Source organism: Aphis gossypii, chromosome X, assembly GCF_020184175.1.
Source record: "Aphis gossypii isolate Hap1 chromosome X, ASM2018417v2, whole genome shotgun sequence".
Lineage (NCBI taxonomy): Eukaryota > Metazoa > Arthropoda > Insecta > Hemiptera > Aphididae > Aphis > Aphis gossypii.
In genome coordinates, this window is record NC_065533.1 from 12011733 (window position 1) to 12023189 (window position 11457).

The 11457-nt window shown below is 25.7% G+C and overlaps 1 long non-coding RNA gene across 24 annotated transcripts; it reads right to left on the reverse strand.

Moving 5' to 3' along the window:
* Positions 1 to 466: 466 nt before the first annotated feature.
* On the reverse strand, positions 467 to 9699 carry LOC126552794 (uncharacterized). 24 transcript variants are annotated; one of them, XR_007606228.1, is made up of 10 exons: positions 9319 to 9697; positions 9156 to 9217; positions 7800 to 7951; positions 6979 to 7130; positions 6159 to 6310; positions 5342 to 5493; positions 3708 to 3859; positions 2077 to 2228; positions 1268 to 1419; positions 467 to 602 (listed from the first exon to the last, which is right to left on the reverse strand). It is a non-coding gene; the product is annotated as an uncharacterized LOC126552794 (long non-coding RNA). The 24 variants fall into 24 exon arrangements; XR_007606229.1 differs by having other exon boundaries at positions 9315 to 9697; XR_007606219.1 differs by having other exon boundaries at positions 7818 to 7951; positions 9156 to 9694.
* Between the last annotated feature and the right edge of the window lie 1758 nt (positions 9700 to 11457).

Consider the following 11457-nt stretch of genomic DNA (forward strand, 5'->3'; position numbering starts at 1 on the left):
ATGAAAATAAGATAGTTAAAGTTCCATTGCCAGTTATATGACTAGTTAAAAATAAAGCATAATAAAAATGAGATAAATAGAAAGCAAACATTATTTTAATACATTTTGATGAATGCATGCAACGAGAAACATTATCATAGATGTACAGAAATTATAGAAAGCACTCTTTCTAAACCAAAGGTTATGAATTCATAATAAACATATTTGTTTTAATTTAACTATTTAACTAATTTAAAAGTTTCTTCATTAAATCTTTCTTTAAAAATCAGAGATTGGATAAGACATAACTATGATAAATGTTGTAATGATACTAAATATAAATTCAAATGAAAGAAACATAACTATTCAATTGTTATGAATCAAAATCAAATACAAAAACTGTTTTCATAAATCCCATTTTAAATTAACAGATTATACAGTATAAGTGCGTTTGACTTAATCACTACTTACAACTAATGATTTAATTACATTTACGTCAATAAACATCATAAATGATCAGCCGATAACTGATTCAGCAAACTGTCCATCTTCAGAGCTCCTAAGAGTAATGTAACAAAGTCCAAATTACTTCAATCTTGAGTGACATCCAGATGAACAGCAACCTAAAAAAAAAATCATGTTAAATAATGCAATTGAAAAAATCCTACACTATATGAATAAAATTTTTGGTCATATTGTAACCACAATGCAATGTAACACTGTTAACTAGAATCCAATTTATGAAATTAACAGTATTTATAAACAATGGGATTAATGATATATGATGGTTAAGCCAAAAAATAAAGAGAATGCTATTTATTGATAAAAGTCAAACGTATATGAAAATAAGATAGTTAAAGTTCCATTGCCAGTTATGACTGGTTAACAATAAAGCATAATAAAAATGAGATAAATAGAAAGCAAACATTATGTTTAATACATTTTGATGAATGCATGCAACGTGAAACATTATCAAAGATGTACAGAAATTATAGAAAGCACTTTTTCTAAACCAAAGGTTATAAATTCATAATAAACATATTTGTTTTAATTTAACTATTTAACTAATTTAAAAGTTTCTTCATTAAATCTTTCTTTAAAAATCAGAGATTGGATAAGACATAACTATGATAAATGTTGTAATGATACTAAATATAAATTCAAATGAAAGAAACATAACTATTCAATTGTTATGAATCAAAATCAAATACAAAAACTGTTTTCATAAATCCCATTTTAAATTAACAGATTATACAGTATAAGTGCGTTTGACTTAATCACTACTTACAACTAATGATTTAATTACATTTAAGTCAATAAACATCATAAATGATCTGCCGATAACTGATTCAGCAAACTGTCCATCTTCAGAGCTCCTAAGAGTAATGTAACAAAGTCCAAATTACTTCAATCTTGAGTGACATCCAGATGAACAGCAACCTAAAAAAAAAATCATGTTAAATAATGCTATTGAAAAAATTCTACACTATATAATAAAATTTTGGTCATATTGTAACCACAATGCAATGTAACACTGTTAACTAGAATCCAATTTATGAAATTAACAGTATTTATAAACAATGGGATTAATGATATATGATGGTTAAGCCAAAAAATAAAGAGAATGCTATTTATTGATAAAAGTCAAACGTATATGAAAATAAGATAGTTAAAGTTCCATTGCCAGTTATGACTGGTTAACAATAAAGCATAATAAAAATGAGATAAATAGAAAGCAAACATTATGTTTAATACATTTTGATGAATGCATGCAACGTGAAACATTATCAAAGATGTACAGAAATTATAGAAAGCACTTTTCTAAACCAAAGGTTATAAATTCATAATAAACATATTTGTTAATTTAACTATTTAACTAATTAAAAGTTTCTTCATTAAATCTTTCTTTAAAACAGAGATTGGATAAGACATAACTATGATAAATGTTGTAATGATACTAAATATAAATTCAAATGAAAGAAACATAACTATTCAATTGTTATGAATCAAAATCAAATACAAAAACTGTTTTCATAAATCCCATTTTAAATTAACAGATTATACAGTATAAGTGCGTTTGACTTAATCACTACTTACAACTAATGATTTAATTACATTTAAGTCAATAAACATCATAAATGATCTGCCGATAACTGATTCAGCAAACTGTCCATCTTCAGAGCTCCTAAGAGTAATGTAACAAAGTCCAAATTACTTCAATCTTGAGTGACATCCAGATGAACAGCAACCTAAAAAAAAAATCATGTTAAATAATGCTATTGAAAAAATTCTACACTATATAAATAAAATTTTTGGTCATATTGTAACCACAATGCAATGTAACACTGTTAACTAGAATCCAATTTATGAAATTAACAGTATTTATAAACAATGGGATTAATGATATATGATGGTTAAGCCAAAAAATAAAGAGAATGCTATTTATTGATAAAAGTCAAACGTATATGAAAATAAGATAGTTAAAGTTCCATTGCCAGTTATGACTGGTTAACAATAAAGCATAATAAAAATGAGATAAATAGAAAGCAAACATTATGTTTAATACATTTTGATGAATGCATGCAACGATAAACATTATCATAGATGTACAGAAATTATAGAAAGCACTTTTTCTAAACCAAAGGTTATGAATTCATAATAAACATATTTGTTTTAATTTAACTATTTAACTAATTTAAAAGTTTTCTCATAAATTTCTTTTCTTTAAAAATCAGAGATTGGATAAGACATAACTATGATAAATGTTAATGATACTAAATATAAATTCAAATGAAAGAAACATAACTATTCAATTGTTATGAATCAAAATCAAATACAAAAACTGTTTTCATAAATCCCATTTTAAATTAACAGATTATACAGTATAAGTGCGTTTGACTTAATCACTACTTACAACTAATGATTTAATTACATTTAAGTCAATAAACATCATAAATGATCAGCTGATAACTGATTCAGCAAACTGTCCATCTTCAGAGCTCCTAAGAGTAATGTAACAAAGTCCAAATTACTTCAATCTTGAGTGACATCCAGATGAACAGCACCTAAAAAAAAAATCATGTTAAATAATGCAATTGAAAAAATCCTACACTATATAAATAAAATTTTTGGTCATATTGTAACCACAATGCAATGTAACACTGTTAACTAGAATCCAATTTATGAAATTAACAGTATTTATAAACAATGGGATTAATGATATATGATGGTTAAGCCAAAAAATAAAGAAATGCTATTTATTGATAAAAGTCAAACGTATATGAAAATAAGATAGTTAAAGTTCCATTGCCAGTTATGACTGGTTACAATAAAGCATAATAAAAATGAGATAAATAGAAAGCAAACATTATGTTTAATACATTTTGATGAATGCATGCAACGTGAAACATTATCAAAGATGTACAGAAATTATAGAAAGCACTTTTTCTAAACCAAAGGTTATGAATTCATAATAAACATATTTGTTTTAATTTAACTATTTAACTAATTTAAAAGTTTCTTCATTAAATCTTTCTTTAAAAATCAGAGATTGGATAAGACATAACTATGATAAATGTTGTAATGATACTAAATATAAATTCAAATGAAAGAAACATAACTATTCAATTGTTATGAATCAAAATCAAATACAAAAACTGTTTTCATAAATCCCATTTTAAATTAACAGATTATACAGTATAAGTGCGTTTGACTTAATCACTACTTACAACTAATGATTTAATTACATTTAAGTCAATAAACATCATAAATGATCTGCCGATAACTGATTCAGCAAACTGTCCATCTTCAGAGCTCCTAAGAGTAATGTAACAAAGTCCAAATTACTTCAATCTTGAGTGACATCCAGATGAACAGCAACCTAAAAAAAAAATCATGTTAAATAATGCAATTGAAAAAATTCTACACTATATAAATAAAATGTTTGGTCATATTGTAACCACAATTCAATGTAACACTGTTAACTAGAATCCAATTTATGAAATTAACAGTATTTATAAACAATGGGATTAATGATATATGATGGTTAAGCCAATAAATAAAGAGAATACTATTTATTGATAAAAGTCAAACGTATATGAAAATATGATAGTTAAAGTTCCATTGCCAGTTATGATGACTAGTTAAAAATAAAGCATAATAAAAATGAGATAAATAGAAAGCAAACATTATGTTTAATACATTTTGATGAATGCATGCAACGATAAACATTATCATAGATGTACAGAAATTATAGAAAGCACTTTTTCTAAACCAAAGGTTATGAATTCATAATAAACATATTTGTTTTAATTTAACTATTTAACTAATTTAAAAGTTTCTTCATTAAATCTTTCTTTAAAAATCAGAGATTGGATAAGACATAACTATGATAAATGTTGTAATGATACTAAATATAAATTCAAATGAAAGAAACATAACTATTCAATTGTTATGAATCAAAATCAAATACAAAAACTGTTTTCATAAATCCCATTTTAAATTAACAGATTATACAGTATAAGTGCGTTTGACTTAATCACTACTTACAACTAATGATTTAATTACATTTAAGTCAATAAACATCATAAATGATCAGCCGATAACTGATTCAGCAAACTGTCCATCTTCAGAGCTCCTAAGAGTAATGTAACAAAGTCCAAATTACTTCAATCTTTAGTGACATCCAGATGAACAGCACCTAAAAAAAAAATCATGTTAAATAATGCAATTGAAAAAATCCTACACTATATATAAAATTTTTGGTCATATTGTAACCACAATTAATGTAACACTGTTAACTAGAATCCAATTTATGAAATTAACAGTATTTATAAACAATGGGATTAATGATATATGATGGTTAAGCCAAAAAATAAAGAGAATGCTATTTTGATAAAAGTCAAACGTATATGAAAATAAGATAGTTAATGTTCCATTGCCAGTTATGATGACTAGTTAAAAATAAAGCATAATAAAAATGAGATAAATAGAAAGCAAACATTATGTTTAATACATTTTGATGAATGCATGCAACGAGAAACATTATCATAGATGTACAGAAATTATAGAAAGCACTTTTTCTAAACCAAAGGTTATGAATTCATAATAAACATATTTGTTTTAATTTAACTATTTAACTAATTTAAAAGTTTCTTCATTAAATCTTTCTTTAAAAATCAGAGATTGGATAAGACATAACTATGATAAATGTTGTAATGATACTAAATATAAATTCAAATGAAAGAAACATAAATATTCAATTGTAATGAATCAAAATCAAATACAAAAACTGTTTTCATAAATCCCATTTTAAATTAACAGATTATACAGTATAAGTGCGTTTGACTTAATCACTACTTACAACTAATGATTTAATTACATTTACGTCAATAAACATCATAAATGATCAGCCGATAACTGATTCAGCAAACTGTCCATCTTCAGAGCTCCTAAGAGTAATGTAACAAAGTCCAAATTACTTCAATCTTGAGTGACATCCAGATGAACAGCAACCTAAAAAAAAAATCATGTTAAATAATGCAATTGAAAAAATTCTACACTATATAAATAAAATTTTTGGTCATATTGTAACCACAATGCAATGTAACACTGTTAACTAGAATCCAATTTATGAAATTAACAGTATTTATAAACAATGGGATTAATGATATATGATGGTTAAGCCAAAAAATAAAGAGAATGCTATTTATTGATAAAAGTCAAACGTATATGAAAATAAGATAGTTAAAGTTCCATTGCCAGTTATGACTGGTTAACAATAAAGCATAATAAAAATGAGATAAATAGAAAGCAAACATTATGTTTAATACATTTTGATGAATGCATGCAACGTGAAACATTATCAAAGATGTACAAAAATTATAGAAAGCACTTTTTCTAAACCAAAGGTTATAAATTCATAATAAACATATTTGTTTTAATTTAACTATTTAACTAATTTAAAAGTTTCTTCATTAAATCTTTCTTTAAAAATCAGAGATTGGATAAGACATAACTATGATAAATGTTGTAATGATACTAAATATAAATTCAAATGAAAGAAACATAACTATTCAATTGTTATGAATCAAAATCAAATACAAAAACTGTTTTCATAAATCCCATTTTAAATTAACAGATTATACAGTATAAGTGCGTTTGACTTAATCACTACTTACAACTAATGATTTAATTACATTTAAGTCAATAAACATCATAAATGATCAGCCGATAACTGATTCAGCAAACTGTCCATCTTCAGAGCTCCTAAGAGTAATGTAACAAAGTCCAAATTACTTCAATCTTGAGTGACATCCAGATGAACAGCAACCTAAAAAAAAAATCATGTTAAATAATGCAATTGAAAAAATCCTACACTATATAAATAAAATTTTTGGTCATATTGTAACCACAATGTAATGTAACACTGTTAACTAGAATCCAATTTATGAAATTAACAGTATTTATAAACAATGGGATTAATGATATATGATGGTTAAGCCAAAAAATAAAGAGAATGCTATTTATTGATAAAAGCCAAACGTATATGAAAATAAGATAGTTAATGTTCCATTGCCAGTTATGATGACTAGTTAAAAATAAAGCATAATAAAAATGAGATAAATAGAAAGCAAACATTATGTTTAATGCATTTTGATGAATGCATGCAACGAGAAACATTATCATAGATGTACAGAAATTATAGAAAGCACTTCTTCTAAACCAAAGGTTATGAATTCATAATAAACATAGTTGTTTTAATTTAACTATTTAACTAATTTAAAAGTTTCTTCATTAAATCTTTCTTTAAAAATCAGAGATTGGATAAGACATAACTATGATAAATGTTGTAATGATACTAAATATAAATTCAAATGAAAGAAACATAACTATTCAATTGTTATGAATCAAAATCAAATACAAAAACTGTTTTCATAAATCCCATTTTAAATTAACAGATTATACAGTATAAGTGCGTTTGACTTAATCACTACTTACAACTAATGATTTAATTACATTTAAGTCAATAAACATCATAAATGATCAGCTGATAACTGATTCAGCAAACTGTCCATCTTCAGAGCTCCTAAGAGTAATGTAACAAAGTCCAAATTACTTCAATCTTGAGTGACATCCAGATGAACAGCAACCTAAAAAAAAAATCATGTTAAATAATGCAATTGAAAAAATCCTACACTATATAAATAAAATTTTTGGTCATATTGTAACCACAATGCAATGTAACACTGTTAACTAGAATCCAATTTATGAAATTAACAGTATTTATAAACAATGGGATTAATGATATATGATGGTTAAGCCAAAAAATAAAGAGAATGCTATTTATTGATAAAAGTCAAACGTATATGAAAATAAGATAGTTAATGTTCCATTGCCAGTTATGATGACTAGTTAAAAATAAAGCATAATAAAAATGAGATAAATAGAAAGCAAACATTATGTTTAATACATTTTGATGAATGCATGCAACGAGAAACATTATCATAGATGTACAGAAATTATAGAAAGCACTTTTTCTAAACCAAAGGTTATGAATTCATAATAAACATATTTGTTTTAATTTAACTATTTAACTAATTTAAAAGTTTCTTCATTAAATCTTTCTTTAAAAATCAGAGATTGGATAAGACATAACTATGATAAATGTTGTAATGATACTAAATATAAATTCAAATGAAAGAAACATAACTATTCAATTGTTATGAATCAAAATCAAAAAACAAAAACTGTTTTCATAAATCCCATTTTAAATTAACAGATTATACAGTATAAGTGCGTTTGACTTAATCACTACTTACAACTAATGATTTAATTACATTTAAGTCAATAAACATCATAAATGATCTGCCGATAACTGATTCAGCAAACTGTCCATCTTCAGAGCTCCTAAGAGTAATGTAACAAAGTCCAAATTACTTCAATCTTGAGTGACATCCAGATGAACAGCAACCTAAAAAAAAAATCATGTTAAATAATGCAATTGAAAAAATCCTACACTATATAAATAAAATTTTTGGTCATATTGTAACCACAATGCAATGTAACACTGTTAACTAGAATCCAATTTATGAAATTAACAGTATTTATAAACAATGGGATTAATGATATATGATGGTTAAGCCAAAAAATAAAGAGAATGCTATTTATTGATAAAAGTCAAACGTATATGAAAATAAGATAGTTAAAGTTCCATTGCCAGTTATGACTGGTTAACAATAAAGCATAATAAAAATGAGATAAATAGAAAGCAAACATTATGTTTAATACATTTTGATGAATGCATGCAACGTGAAACATTATCATAGATGTACAGAAATTATAGAAAGCACTTTTTCTAAACCAAAGGTTATGAATTTATAATAAACATATTTGTTTTAATTTAAATATTTAACTAATTTAAAGTTTTTTTCATTAAATATTTCCTAAAAACTCAGAGAACGGATAAGACATAACTATGATGTTTGTTGTTAACAGCCAATTAAATAAAAAAAAAAAAAAATCTTGAATTAAATATTATTTATATATTATTGCTTAAAGTTATATTATTTTTAAATTCTTATTAGGTATAATGCTTTAGATTAAAATGTTTGAAAAGAGATATTGATGTGGTATATAGAATAATTCCTTGTATTGGTTTAAAAAAAAAATTATCAAATTTGGTTGATTCTACAGAAGAGGATCTTTATTCCAATATACCATTTTTTTTTATACAATATCGCGTTAGCACCGAGCGCCTTAACAAATTATACCCCATTAAGATACAGTTCCTTTGACAGTTATATCTTGTTAAGAATAGGTAGAAGAAAAAGAAATTGATACATTGTATATTTGATTATATTGATTATATTGATCTGACTATAACATTGGGAATAATTTTCTCATTTAATTGTACACAAGTTATTTCAACATAATTTTTTTTAAAAAAATTGTTTAAATAAAATTCAATTTATGAGGGGCTAAATGACAAGTTTTCCTCCTCAATATTCTTCTTGAGGGGGGGGGGGATTAACTGCCCTTATAATGACGCATATGATTGATTAGTTTGTTTCTCACTAGACTTTTATTGGCTTTTTTCCGTTTTCCACACGTTCACAGTGCTTTTATAGCAAAAACAGTCTTCGCATGCATAAAAATATTAAGAAATACATACGTACGGTATTTAATAGTCCAAATGAAGTTTGGTATCACGGTATTGAACGATTTATCCTGGATTTATCTGCGTACACGGCAAGTGAGTTTTATACACGTAAATAAGTCGATTGAAAAAAGCAGCAATACGATAAACGTACAATTATAATACTAGCACAGAATACCTACAGAGCTATTTCGTACGACAATCGCACGAACAGAATCCGTACATGGTTTTACAACGCGAATACGAAGAAAAAACGCTCGAGATCGAACGTCGATCGGCTGCCGGAATTTCCTAACGGAATCGGCGTACAAAACCGCACAGGCGCATGTTTCAAAAGACGAATGCTATGACGTGACTACGCGAACACGTACAGAACGTTCGAAAACAATAAAGTGTCCGCCGGCGAGAAGTCGAAAATTATTGGAATAAAATCGCGATAATATCATCGACGATGGATAGGACCGATTGGAATATTTTCCCGCGATAGTACAATCGTAGTTTCTGTCGGTTCGATGCATAGATATTAAAGATAAATATATATATATATATATTAATATCTATGGTTCGATGTGAAATAGCGCTTTACTTTCAAATGAAAAGTCGCCGTTACGATAGATAATAATGAAAAAGTGCTATGCACTATGCGTAGCGCAATTTCGCAACACCAGCTGACTACACTGTCAACGACAATAATTCGTTTTGATAAACACACGGTGGCATTGATAACGATGGTCGGCGGGTTGGGCGTAAATAAAAATTTAATTTCCTCACCGATATTTGGTACTACAATAATATAATCTGTCAGTGCATGAAGTTTATTTTTATTTATTTATATTTTTATAACCATCGAGTTTATTTGACACTTGGATTTTAAACACTCATATAGTCATATGGACAATCGAAGAATATATTAATTAATAAAAAAAATATATATAATATGTATAAAAATTAATATAATTAAAGAATATAGAAATCTGTATTGAAAATTCTCTTTAATGGCTCATAATGAGCCATTACATGTATGGACATATAATTAAAAATATACCTTAAGTACCATTAAATTGTTTTTGTAATAGAAATCTTATCTCCAACAGTTGTACCTATAAAAATGTTAATTAATACCTAATATTAAATAAGATTATCCGATTATTTTGTTGTAATTTTATAGATTTAAATAAATTTCCCTACTCAAATTGAATTTCTTCTTCATCCTAATAAAAATAGTTGTTGTTGGATACCTGAAGATATATCGTCTGCGATAATGTTCCGCAGTGTTTCACCAAAGATTTACCGCTATTTGAAAAACAAAAAAAGTTTCCTTTACCAGGTTAATGAACTATTTACTATACTTTTTAATTTGTCTATATATACTAAAAATAATTATACATTCTAATGGTATGTTGTCATTAATGAAATCTAAAGGTATTTAATTTAATCAAAATAAATATTAAACGAAAAAAAATATTAATTAACATTAGGTACTTTTCTATTCAAATTTCAAGAAGATACAATGGAAATCAATAAAAAAATTAACTGTTTTATAATCAAGTACTTATATAGTATTAGAAAATATTTATACAAGTACTTTACAAAAAAGACTGGTTTTGCATATGCATTTTCAAATCTAAACCTTGAAGAGAACCAAATTGAAGATGAAGACATTATTGAAGACACAATTCAATTAATTTAATAAAATAATAATATAATTATTAAATATTATAGGTATAACTGTTTATGGCTTGAATTTGGAAAAAAATTTTGTTTTACGTTATTTTGAATAAAAACGTTATACAAATTTTGAGTTTATTGTTATTCACAGTTAAAATATACAACTTTTGCGTTTACCTAAACTTTATAGTTATTCGGAAATTAAATTTTAAACGCTTTTAAGTAACTGACAACTGTTTAAAAGTAACAGAACTGAGGAAATCGCTATTAGCTATTGACAATAAAATATTGTATTAATACCTACATATTAAATTTTTGGAATAGCTTGAGAATTGCCCGAAACCACTATCATAACTCATAATATTTTTAAGTTTTAACTATCAAATAATTAGAAATTAATTTAAATTTTTGTTTTGTGTTATTTAATTATTTGTGTTTACTGTTTTCCGTTATAATTACGTTTACAAAATTTGATTATGTGATAAGGCAACTGTCTTGATAGTGTGATAACTGATAATATTGATGATAATCGTGCAGATAAGAGGCGCGTCTCTAGAGTCTAGACACTCGTACGCGACGACGCCGCGTTTTTTTATAACAAAAGACTAGTGCTTAGTAGTTTATTATAATAAAAAAAATAAAACTTCGTCTAA